General features: G+C 36.3%; 1 long non-coding RNA gene across 1 annotated transcript in view; it reads left to right on the forward strand.

The window, feature by feature from the left end:
- The window catches only part of LOC107575363 (uncharacterized), a 15,189-nt gene extending 9,067 nt beyond the window's left edge, over positions 1-6,122 (forward strand). Inside the window, exon 3 of the long non-coding RNA XR_001607858.1 lies at positions 6,061-6,122. This is a non-coding gene — a long non-coding RNA (uncharacterized lncRNA). The remainder of the gene's footprint in view (positions 1-6,060) is intronic.
- The last annotated feature ends 4,896 nt before the right edge of the window (positions 6,123-11,018 follow it).

Below are 11,018 nucleotides of genomic sequence, written 5' to 3' on the forward strand. Positions count from 1 at the left end.
TAAGAAATTACTCATCCAGTTTTTTTTTATATCGACTATGCATTCCGCAAGTTTTTCAAATTGGTATGTTTCGCCGGGCTGCGACGAAATCTAGAGCTGAGTATCATCATCATAACAGTGAAAGCTAACACTGTGTTTCCTGATGATTTCTCCCAAGGGTAACATGTAAAGCGTGAAGAGTAACGGCCCTAGTACTGAGCCTTGAGGTACTCCATACTGCACTTGTGATCGATATGATACCTCTTCATTCACTGCTACGAATTGATGGCGGTCATACAAGTACGATTTGAACCATGCTAATTCACTTACATTAATGCCAACAAAGTTTTCTAGTCTATGCAAGAGAATGTTGTGGTCAATAGTGTCGAACGCATCGCTAAGATCCAGTAGCACTAATAGAGAGATACAACCACAATCAGATGATAAGAGCAGGTCATTTGTAACTCTAATGAGAGCACTCTCAGTACTATGATACAGTCTAAATCTTGACTGGAAATCCTCACAGATACCATTTTTCTCTAAGAAGGAATATAATTTGAAGATACTACCTTTTCTAGTATCTTGGACAGAAAAGGGAGATTCGAGATCGGTCTGTAATTAACTAGTTCTTTGGTGTCAAGTTGTGGTTTTTTGATGAGAGGCTTAACAGCCAGTTTGAAGGTTTTGGGGACATATCCTAATGACAATGATGAATTAATAATAGTCAGAGGATCTATGACTTCTGGAAGCACCTCTTTTAGGAGTTTAGATGGAATAGGGTCTAACATGCATGTTGTTGGTTTAACAAGTTTATACAATTCTTCCTCTCCTATAGTAGAGAATGAGTGGAAGTGTTCCTCAGGCGATCTATAGCAAGCTATCTGATGCGATACTATAGCTGACGGCTGCATGGTTACAATTTTATCTGTAATAGTATCGATCTTAGAAGTAAAGTAGTTCATAAAGTCATTACTGCTGTGCTGTTGGGAAATGTCATCACCTGTTGATGCTTTATTTTTCGTAAATTTAGCCACTGTATTGAATAAATACCTGGGGTTATGTTTGTTTTCTTCTAAAAGAGACAAAGTAATCAGATCTAGCCGTTTTTAATGCTTTTCTGTAGGATAGGTTACTTTCCCGCCAAGCAATACGAAATACCTCTAGTTTTGTTTTCCTCCAGCTGTGCTCCATTTTCCAGGGGCTGCTCTCTTTAGGGTGCGAGTGTGCTCATTATACCACGGTGTCAGACTGTTTTACGCTTAATCTTCCTTAAGCGTAAAGGAGCAACTGTATTTAAAATGCTAGAAAAGAGAGAGTCCATAGTTTGTTACATCATGACAACTGAAGATGTCAAGATGGCACCTGTGTGTTGGTCGGCATGCCGTTTGTCTCGTCAGTTTTTAAATATCCATTCAGTACTCTGGCTTTCGGTGCTTTCTCTGCTGTTGTTAATGCATTGTGCTGATGCTATCATCACTTATGATCACCAAGTATTGCTACACATCAAAAGTTTGTTAGAGAATCAACCTAGAGACTGTCCCATTGTACAGGATTATTGTTACTCCTCGTTCTCTCTTCCCTCGGCCACGTTTATTTGTCGGCTTCCTTGCTGTATTATCCATCAGTGGAAACGTCGCAGAAGAAAGAGGAAATCGTGGAGGTGTCCGTGTGAGGATTAGGAGAGAAGTTTACATCTCTTCGGCTCAACTTTCTACTTGTCCCGTAACACTTTCCTATGGTCACCTTGGTTTATACCTGGCTCGGCGTTCGTGGGATGTGAGATATGCCTGTCATCTGCCCATTATGACCAGTGGCAGTCGGCTGATTTCTGTGCTCCTCCTCGATTGCGCGTCCAAAGAAGGGATGTGAATTTTCAAAATATTAAATCCTTGAAGTATGTCCATGAATCACAAGCACAAACTTCTGTCTCCCACATTAAGATGGCCTTGGTAAATGCCAGATCTGTGTCTAATAAGACTTATTTTGAATGATATTTTTACTAGACACAAATTGGATTTCTTATTTTTAACTGAGACCTGGACTGGAGTCCGTTTTTGGCGAACTTTGTCCTTTAAACTGTTGTTTTTTTTTAGCACTCTGAGATGTGTTGGAAAAGGAGGTGGAGTGGCTATGGTTTTCAGGAACTGGTTTAAATCTCAGACTGTCTATGTTGGGAACTTTACCACTTTTGAATCTCAATGTGTTCTGATAGATTCTGCTACCACTCCGCTATTCTGTGTTTTGGTCTACAGGCCCCCAAAGCCAGATAAACATTTTATAAAAGTTTTATGAATTTGTTTCTCATATTATCACATCATATGATCATCTGTTAATTTTAGGTGATTTTAATATTCACATTTGCTGTCCTGGAAAGCCCATGGTTGCTGAGTTTATCCATGTTTTAGATTCTTTTGGTTTTATTCAGCATGTTGATAAGGCTACACATGTACTTGGCCACACCCTGGATGTCTTATGGGTTTTCCATTGATAACATAAACATTGAAGATGCTTGCTTTTCAGATCATAAGCCCATTGTATTTAATGTCACCCTATCTAGCTTTTTGGGTACTATTAAAAACTACAGGTTTTTATTCTCGTTGCATCAACTCTCTCACTGCTAATCAGTTTTCAGAAATGTATCATAGTAATGAAGTGTCCACAGCAATTTCAGTTGCTGCTGAACATTCCTCAAGTCCAGATGATCTAATTTCTCTCTTTAACTCTTCCTGTTCCGATATCCTGGATTTTATAGCTCCCATGAAATATAAATGTCCAAAATTTAAATCACAACCATGGCTGGATGACTCCATTCGTTCGCTTAGACTGATTTGTCGAAAAGCAGAGCGGCGATGGCAAAAAAAGATCATCTTACTGTCTCTGTTGACATTTTTAAAGAATCCCTGGAGAACTTTCAGAAGGCAGTAAAAATAGCTAGAGCTAAATACTTTTCTGATATTATCAATAAACATTCTCACACCCCTAAAATCTTATTTAGCACTATAAATTCAATAATTAATCCTCGCATCTCATATGAAGTTGAACAATCACCAGATATTTGTGAGTTGATTTTTTTTTTTTTTTTTTTTTTTTTATTGAAAAGATTGCTGGCATTCAATCTTCATTTGTTCCTCTTTGTTCTAGCTCTTTGGTCGACTGTTCCGTTTCTTGAGCTACCTTGTGCAGCTTTCAGCCTGTGTCTCTAAGTTAAGGGAATTAGTGATGCAGACGAAATCTTCGAATTCAACTTATGATGCTGTTCCCTCTGACTTTTTAAAGTTGCATTTGATACAATTGGTCCTAGTATTCATGTAATTATTAATTCTTGCTTCGTTCCCTGCGTTTTTGAAGCATGCAGTTGTCCAGCCATTGCTTAAAAAACCCAATGCCGATATTAATTGCTTGAATAATTATCGTCCTATTTCAAAACTCCCATTTCTTTCAAAAGTTCTGGAAAGAGTTGTCCTGTCACAATTGTTTCTTATTTTTTTATTTTTAAATCGACTCATACTTGAACCTTTTCTATCAGGTTTCACTACCCACCACAGTACTGAAACAGCTTTGTTAAAAGTGATGAATGATTTGCTACTGTCGGTTGATTCTGGTGGTAATGCAGTTTTGATTTTATTGGATCTTAGTGCTGCCTTTGATACAGTTGATCATATCCTTCTGTCACGCTTTGAACATTGGGTGGGCATAAAGGGTACAGCACTTAGCTGGTTTGACTTGTATTTGAAATCCAGGTTATTTTCAGTGTCTGTTGGCCAGTTTATCATCTGCCTCTCTTCTCTATGGGGTCCCTCAGGGGTCCATTTTGGGTCCATTACTCTTTAATCTGTATATGCTTCCACTTGGTAATATCATAAGGAAATATAAAATCTTTCCTTTTTTTTTTTTCTCAGCTGTATCTTCCATTTTAAAATCTCGAGATTCTCTGCAGCCTCTCATCGACTGTCTTGAGGATATAAAATGCTGGATGTCAAATAACTTCCTGCAGCTCAACAATGATAAAACTGAGGTGATTCTCTTTGGTCCCTCTAAAACTAGAAATTCTGTTGTTGGGAACTTAGAAAACCTCACTCTATATGTTAAGTCTCATGTAAAAAAATCTAGGTGTTATCTTTGACTCTGAGCTTTGTCTTGAAAAACAAATTAGCTCAGTTGTTAAAAATAGTTATTATCAGCTGAGGATCATCTCGAAGCTTAAATCGACACTTTCCTTTCAAGATCTGGAAAAAGTCATTCATGCTTTTATCACATCACGCCTGGATTATTGTAATTCGTTATATGTTGGTCTTCCACAATCTTCATTGGCACGGCTGCAGATGGTTCAGAACACGGCGGCTAGATTGTTAACCGGCATCAAAACGATTGTTCATGTCATGTATGCCAGTTAGCTGGTAAACCTAATCAGGGAATTCCTAATGCTCCTCTTCATCCTATTCAAGTTCTGTCGGAACCATTTGAGAGAATCATTATTGATTGTGTTGGTCCGTTACCAAAGACAAAGTTTGGTTATCAGTACCTGTTGACACTAATGTGTGCTGCTACTCAGTATCCTGAGGCGATTCCTATGCGTACAATATATATATAGTTAAATACTTAACTAATATAGATGGGAAAAAATTATCTCTTATATTTCTACTTTCACTTATCCTAAAGTTGCTTTTTTTTATTTTTATAAAGATGTCAGGTAAATGCTAGTTGATAGTTGCACTACTTGCTAGTGCTAGTCCACTAAAAAAAAAAAATTCTGTCATGGTTTACTCACCCTCGTGTTGTTCCAAACCCATTTTGAATGAATTTAATTAATCTTCAGACAAATGCTTTTATTTTTAATATTCCTTCATTTTTGTCTTTCCATTGGAAGTCTAGGCAGTCTTTATTTTCAAGCATCAAAGTTTTTAGTTTAGGCTTTGACACATAATAAAAAATTAAAAAACCCTCAGCTCAAGCTTCTCAGTTAATTTTGTCAATCGCGATTCCTCAATTTCTAAAAAACTAAAATCGTGGCAAAACATAAAATTCGAATTAATCGATTAAAATCTGAAAAATCGCCCAGCCCTAATATTTAGCCTTGCTTACATAATAAATAGTTTAGCAAACTAATGTTACATTGCGAATATTAAAACATTTGTATTTGTGCTCAATGAGAGATGTATGTTTCTTTTTATGTTCGTTTTAAGTAAATTCATTTTGGCTAGACATTTATTTGTAATTTATAAGAAATGCCATTTATAATTTGTTTTAATTTGTAATTGTGTAAATACATTTGTATTGTAGTTTTATAGCTACTATTTTTCTGTTATCTTGTTTCTGTTTTTTTTTTTTTAAGAAATACATAAATTATTCTTTAACAATTTAACTGTGCTAATTGTGAAAATTCTTACTGTCAGTTAATTGGTCAATGTTAGCATCCCTACCCAGGAACACCTACTATATCTTACCTGAGTTTCCTTCCCTGCCTGAGGTCATGTGACAGTTTCAGCTAATAACATGTAACAAGGCAACTTTTGCCATTTGATGACTTCTAAATGTTAACTATATTTGAAGGGATTTTTCCTGTTTCAAATTGGTATAAAATGGAAATTGCAGTTGACTTAGCTACCCAATTATGACGTAGTGTGCACATGTATACCTATCAAGATGAATAAATTAGGTCAATTTATGTTGACCTAAAAATTTGTTTTTAGAAACGACCTGATGAAAATGTATTTGAATATTTATATTTTTCATATATTCATATTTTCATGCTTCAGAAGACGTTTTTCTTAAAGCTGCTATGAAAGTAGCTTGTTAATGAAAGTAGCATATGCCAAATCAAATGAGTTTGGCACCTAGAGCATTTACCTTATTTTCTGAGTTTTCATTTTCAGGTGTACTCCCTTTTACAGTGTATTTTTAAACCAACCTATTGTATAACTTGTGTAAACTACATTTGACTCTTGAGTAATGTAATATTTGTAGAACTCACAGCACAGATACTAATATATATATTTTTTTTTGGCATAGGCACACTAATTATTTCATAAGCATTTCGTAATAACACTGTTTGTAACATCAGCCAGTCTGTTTACTTTACAGATGGAGCGTGGAGAGACCGGACAGGTCCCATAGTGCTAGTTTTTCAGCACCCACACCCCACACACAAATTCATATAGAAGTTCTCAATGATTAAATGTTAATATGATAGTTTATATTTAGCTGTGAAGTTAGTTTATTGTCATAAATATTGACTAATTTTATTTATTTTTAACATATGCAATTTTCACCAGTGTGTTCAATGTGTTAATGAGATTTTCGAAAGGGATTCTTTAATAATTCAGATACCTGTTGAAATGCATATGTAATTATATTCTTGCTCATATCTGGAATTTTGTGTTAATAAATTATGTTGAAAGAGAATGTTGCAACACTGCTAATCTTAAAATAACATTTTATTAAACCAAACTGTAATGTTCCAAAAATGTTTAGAATGTTGTATTTTTAATAAATGTAGGTGGAAAGAACGTTGCAGGAACGTTATGCTAACCTTAAAATAACGTTCTAGCAACGTTAAGTAAACTAGACATTTCCACGTTTTTGCATTTTTCCACAACCAAAACAGAGCGTTAGATAAACGTTCTCAGAACTTAAATTTGTTAGCTGGGGGGGCCAAATCAGCCGCCCGATGGCCAGTCCACACCTGCTGCTCACATATTATTGTTGCCCAGTTTGTGCTGAATACAGTGTTATCAGACTTTAGCCATTATGTTTTTAAGATACCAAAATGTTTTTTTTTTTAATGTCAGGGCATGTCAAAACTTCTCCAGGGCCCCAAAACACCCTCAGACCCCAGAGGGTTAATATTTATATAGTTTTATATTGTTTCTACTTTTGTGTGTTTACTAGTAGTATTAATCTATTATTCGGTTAGTGTTTCGGGCCCACTCGGGGACTTTTTATTATTTTTCATGTTTATATATTTACTTTTTAAATACTCTTTAATATTTATATAGTTTTATTATGTTTCTACTTTGGTGTGTTTACTAGTATTATAACCTATTATTATTTATCATTAAGTTGGTGTTTTGAGCCCACTCAGGGAGTTTTTACTATGTTACGTTTATATTTTATTTATTTATATATATATATATATACTTTGCTAATATATATTGTTTTATAACGTTTCTACTCAGCTTTTGTGTGTTAACCAGTATTATTAATCTGTTATTATTTATTAGGTTGGTATTTTGAGCCCACTCAGAGACTTGTTGATCATTTTACATGTTTATAAAGTTCATAGAAGATTGAACTTTAAAATGATCTCCAGTCATCATTCTGTGAGCCTGGATGAAAACTTTTATTATTATTGTTATAAATTATATTTACTTACATATGACTTGTATAGCACATTACAAACAACATATATAAAATGTCTACCATACAATGAAAAAATTACTTTTAATAAAAGGGTTTAGACATAACTTACAAAATGTGGCCTATGTGTTCATAAATTAAGAAAGGAATGCATACATTTTATATGGTTTCCAGTAAAATACAGCGTTTGAATTGAATGTCCCGGACCTCCCATAAGCATTAAAGGGGTCATATGATGCTATTTTAAAGATCATTATTTTGTGTATTTGGTGTAACAGAATATGTTGACATGCTTTAATGTTCAAAAAACACATTATTTTTCAAATACTGTACATTACTGTAGGTCCTCTATGCCCCGCCTCTCTCAAACGCTTCGTTTTCTACAAAGTCCCTCCTTCCGACAAGCGCAGTCTGCTCTGATTGGCCAGCTGACCCAGTGCATTGTGATTGGCCGAACACCGCAAGCACTCGTCGAAAATGTAACGCCCCTTACCATAATCACGAGCTTCATCTTTCAAAATAAATGTAAAGACAGAGCCTGAAAGGGGAACAGAGTCTCGTGACAGACACAGTGATGAAGCTGGTATGTGTTTGTGATGTGACCCTCTCTCTCTCTCTCTCTCTCTCTCACACACACACACACACGATGCGTAAAACTCCGCATTTGAACAGTCCATAGCAAATACTTTAATACCAAAACAGTAGCTGATTCAGAAGCGCCAGATTGTCGTAGCAAAGTCAGAATGACTTCCCCTCCTAGGTCAATGAAACGGTCGTCCATAAAATGCATTGCTGTTCTGTTGCAAGTCATCTTAAAGATTCCTAAATGCATCTACTTCCGGAAGGCCAAATAAAGTGCTTTTGCTTTCTCCTAGAAACACACAGCGTCTCTCTGACATGCTGCTTCAACACTAACTGCGGTTACTGAAACCACGCCGCCTTTCTTTGCGTGCACATTTGGGCGGCATTATGCAAATATTCCCACATAGTGAGGTAGATATGTGGGGGCGTGTTAGAACAGGCGTTTTAGGGGGGCGTGGCAGAGTCTTAACTTTGATAAAGAATATCTCTTTGGGTTTGAGACTTTAGTCTTTGCAACTTCAGGGATCTTATCTATGCACAATCAGCTTGTAACACTCCAAAGAGAAAGGAAAACTTGAAATCGCATCATATGACCCCTTTAAGGGACCCCCCCATAACACCCAAAAAATATACATGGGGGTCCCCTGGTTTTTCAATAAAACTTTAATACTTAAAATTAAGTTTCGAGTGCTGTATTAAATTTATACCTGCTTATGTTACGTCATATTTTATTTTTACGCATTTTTACAGCGTTGCTCATTATAACCAATCACACACAATTCTGTTGAGCTTAGGAATGCAGTAGCAAATCAGAGGCGTTCAGATCAGTTATCACTGAAACCTCAGAGTTTTGTTCAGACGGAAACTCGTGAATTCCCTCATCGTAAGCAACAAAGTGCAGATGTACGTATGATGCAAGTTAGAGATTCATTTATCATACCGTGTATGGGCAGCTTCATTGATTATAAGAGGAGTTATGAGTGCTTAAACACTAGCTAGACTGAATGCTCATTTAGAGTGTTTTTTCACTGCATGATTTAGTATCATAAAATGCGTTTAGAATGCTCCCAAAATTCAAGATATGGGGGGCAGAAAATGTATATTTATATAATTTCATATAGTTGATTAATATCACACGAAGAGTGCCATTTCTTTCGCAAAAATCAGAAATGTGATATTGATTTTATACAACAGTTCAATAAACAAGAAGTTAACATTAAGAGACTTACGTTTTAGAAACCATATTGCCCATTTTATTTTTCTCTATTTAGCCAACAAAAATGGTTCCAAACAAAGCCACAGCACAGTTCTGCGTCTCTGAGTAACATGACAGTGTTTTGTTCTTGAATGAATGAACCATTTAAATGATTTGGTTCAGTCGCAATGACTAACTTATTACAGTTTTTCTCGATTGCTAAAACACAATTTCTGAAACCTTGCTCCATTTTCTTAAAACATTAAACATAAAACCTCATCTTCAAGCACTATTTAAAAAAACCTGACTCCTCTCGCAAAATGAAACTTTCGCCTCAAAACAGTTTTACCTGTGTTCAAAATCAAACACTGCTCTCAAATCATAAACAAAGTGATCAAAATGATATACACTATCAAGCAGTCAGTAAATACACCAAAAAATAGAAAACACATTGTTCAAAACATATAGTCCTCAGAGAGAAGTACATTTTTAAATCTCAAAACAAATTTCATATTTTTCCGTCATTGTCTTTTGATGACCGTTCTATCATAGTAGCTCAAAATTGATCAGAAATTACTACTCTGCTTTGCTCTTTGCAATTTCTTTTGTTTTTCCTCCTCCTTGTACCCCTATTTTTGCAGTAGGGCCTACTGTACCCTGCATCTCACAAACTTGTCCTTTGTCTCTGTGATACTGTAATTCTTGTTCTTTGTTGCTATGAACCTGCAACCAGTCAAAATCTATTGAGCAGTCTATGATCTACAATGTTCAGAGCCATACAATTTGTTCATTGTGCAGTATACAGCCTACAATGCCCTGTACTACAGTATACAATACTAAAAGGGACAAAAATCAAAGGAGTAAACATGTGATCAATGTGCTTCTTCTTTTTCTTTGGGCTGGGTCAGGCCAGAGCACTTCATCGACATCACAAGCAATATTGTCCCTCCTGAAGCAACGGGGGAAGAAGCCTCTTGTGTGCCGTATCCAGTCTGATTCCTCACCTATATCACCACAGGCTAAATCCATGGCTTGCAGCAGATTTACTCTGGTGTAGGGTTGTCTATCATATACTTTCCATCTCCAAGAGGAGAAAAACTCCTCAATCGTATTCAGTAAAGGCGAGTATGGAGGGAGGTACAAGTTAATAAACTGCCCATTGATGTTAAACCATTCCCTTACCTGAGCAGCTCAGTGGAAACTGACATTGTCCCACACTATCACATAGGTGGGAATGGGATTCTCATTTAGCTCTTGACCCTGCTGCTCTTGAACCTGCTGCTCAAATAAAATATATCTTAGATTGGCAATAAATCTTAGAAGGTGCTGGGTGTTTTATGGCCCGAGTGTAACATGGTGATGTAGAACACCATGGTTGCTGATAGCAGCACAGATTGTGACATTGCCACCTTGTTGACCAGGGACTTCAACAATGACCCACTGTCCAATCATGTTTCGGCCTCTCCTTCTCCTCTTTGTTAGATTGAAGCCTGCTTCATCGACAAAGATGAAGTCATGGGGTCTGTCCAAGGATTCCAAGTCAAATATTGTGTGTGTAGAAATACAATATACTGTATTTAGAATTTTGTAAATCGTACAGAGACAGTGCTATACTGTAGAGTACAATTAGGCCTACTTTATGCACTTCTGATTCACATACATTGTATGTACTGAAGAGTAATGTCATTCACGTAGTATGTGTTAGTACTGTAGACAATCTGGATTACAGTAAATGTTTCTGAATGTACACTTACTTGCACATACTGAGCTCGCAGTTCTTTCACCCGTGGTGAGTTGCGCTCAAAAGGTACTCTGTATACTTGTTTCATTCGCATCCTGTTACGATGGAGGACACGGTCAATTGTGGAAATGCTCACACTGTCGATTCCCTGGAAGTGTGTGTTGT

Source organism: Sinocyclocheilus grahami, unplaced genomic scaffold, assembly GCF_001515645.1.
Source record: "Sinocyclocheilus grahami isolate Dianchi unplaced genomic scaffold, SAMN03320097.WGS_v1.1 scaffold2593.1, whole genome shotgun sequence".
Classification (NCBI taxonomy): Eukaryota; Metazoa; Chordata; class Actinopteri; order Cypriniformes; family Cyprinidae; genus Sinocyclocheilus; species Sinocyclocheilus grahami.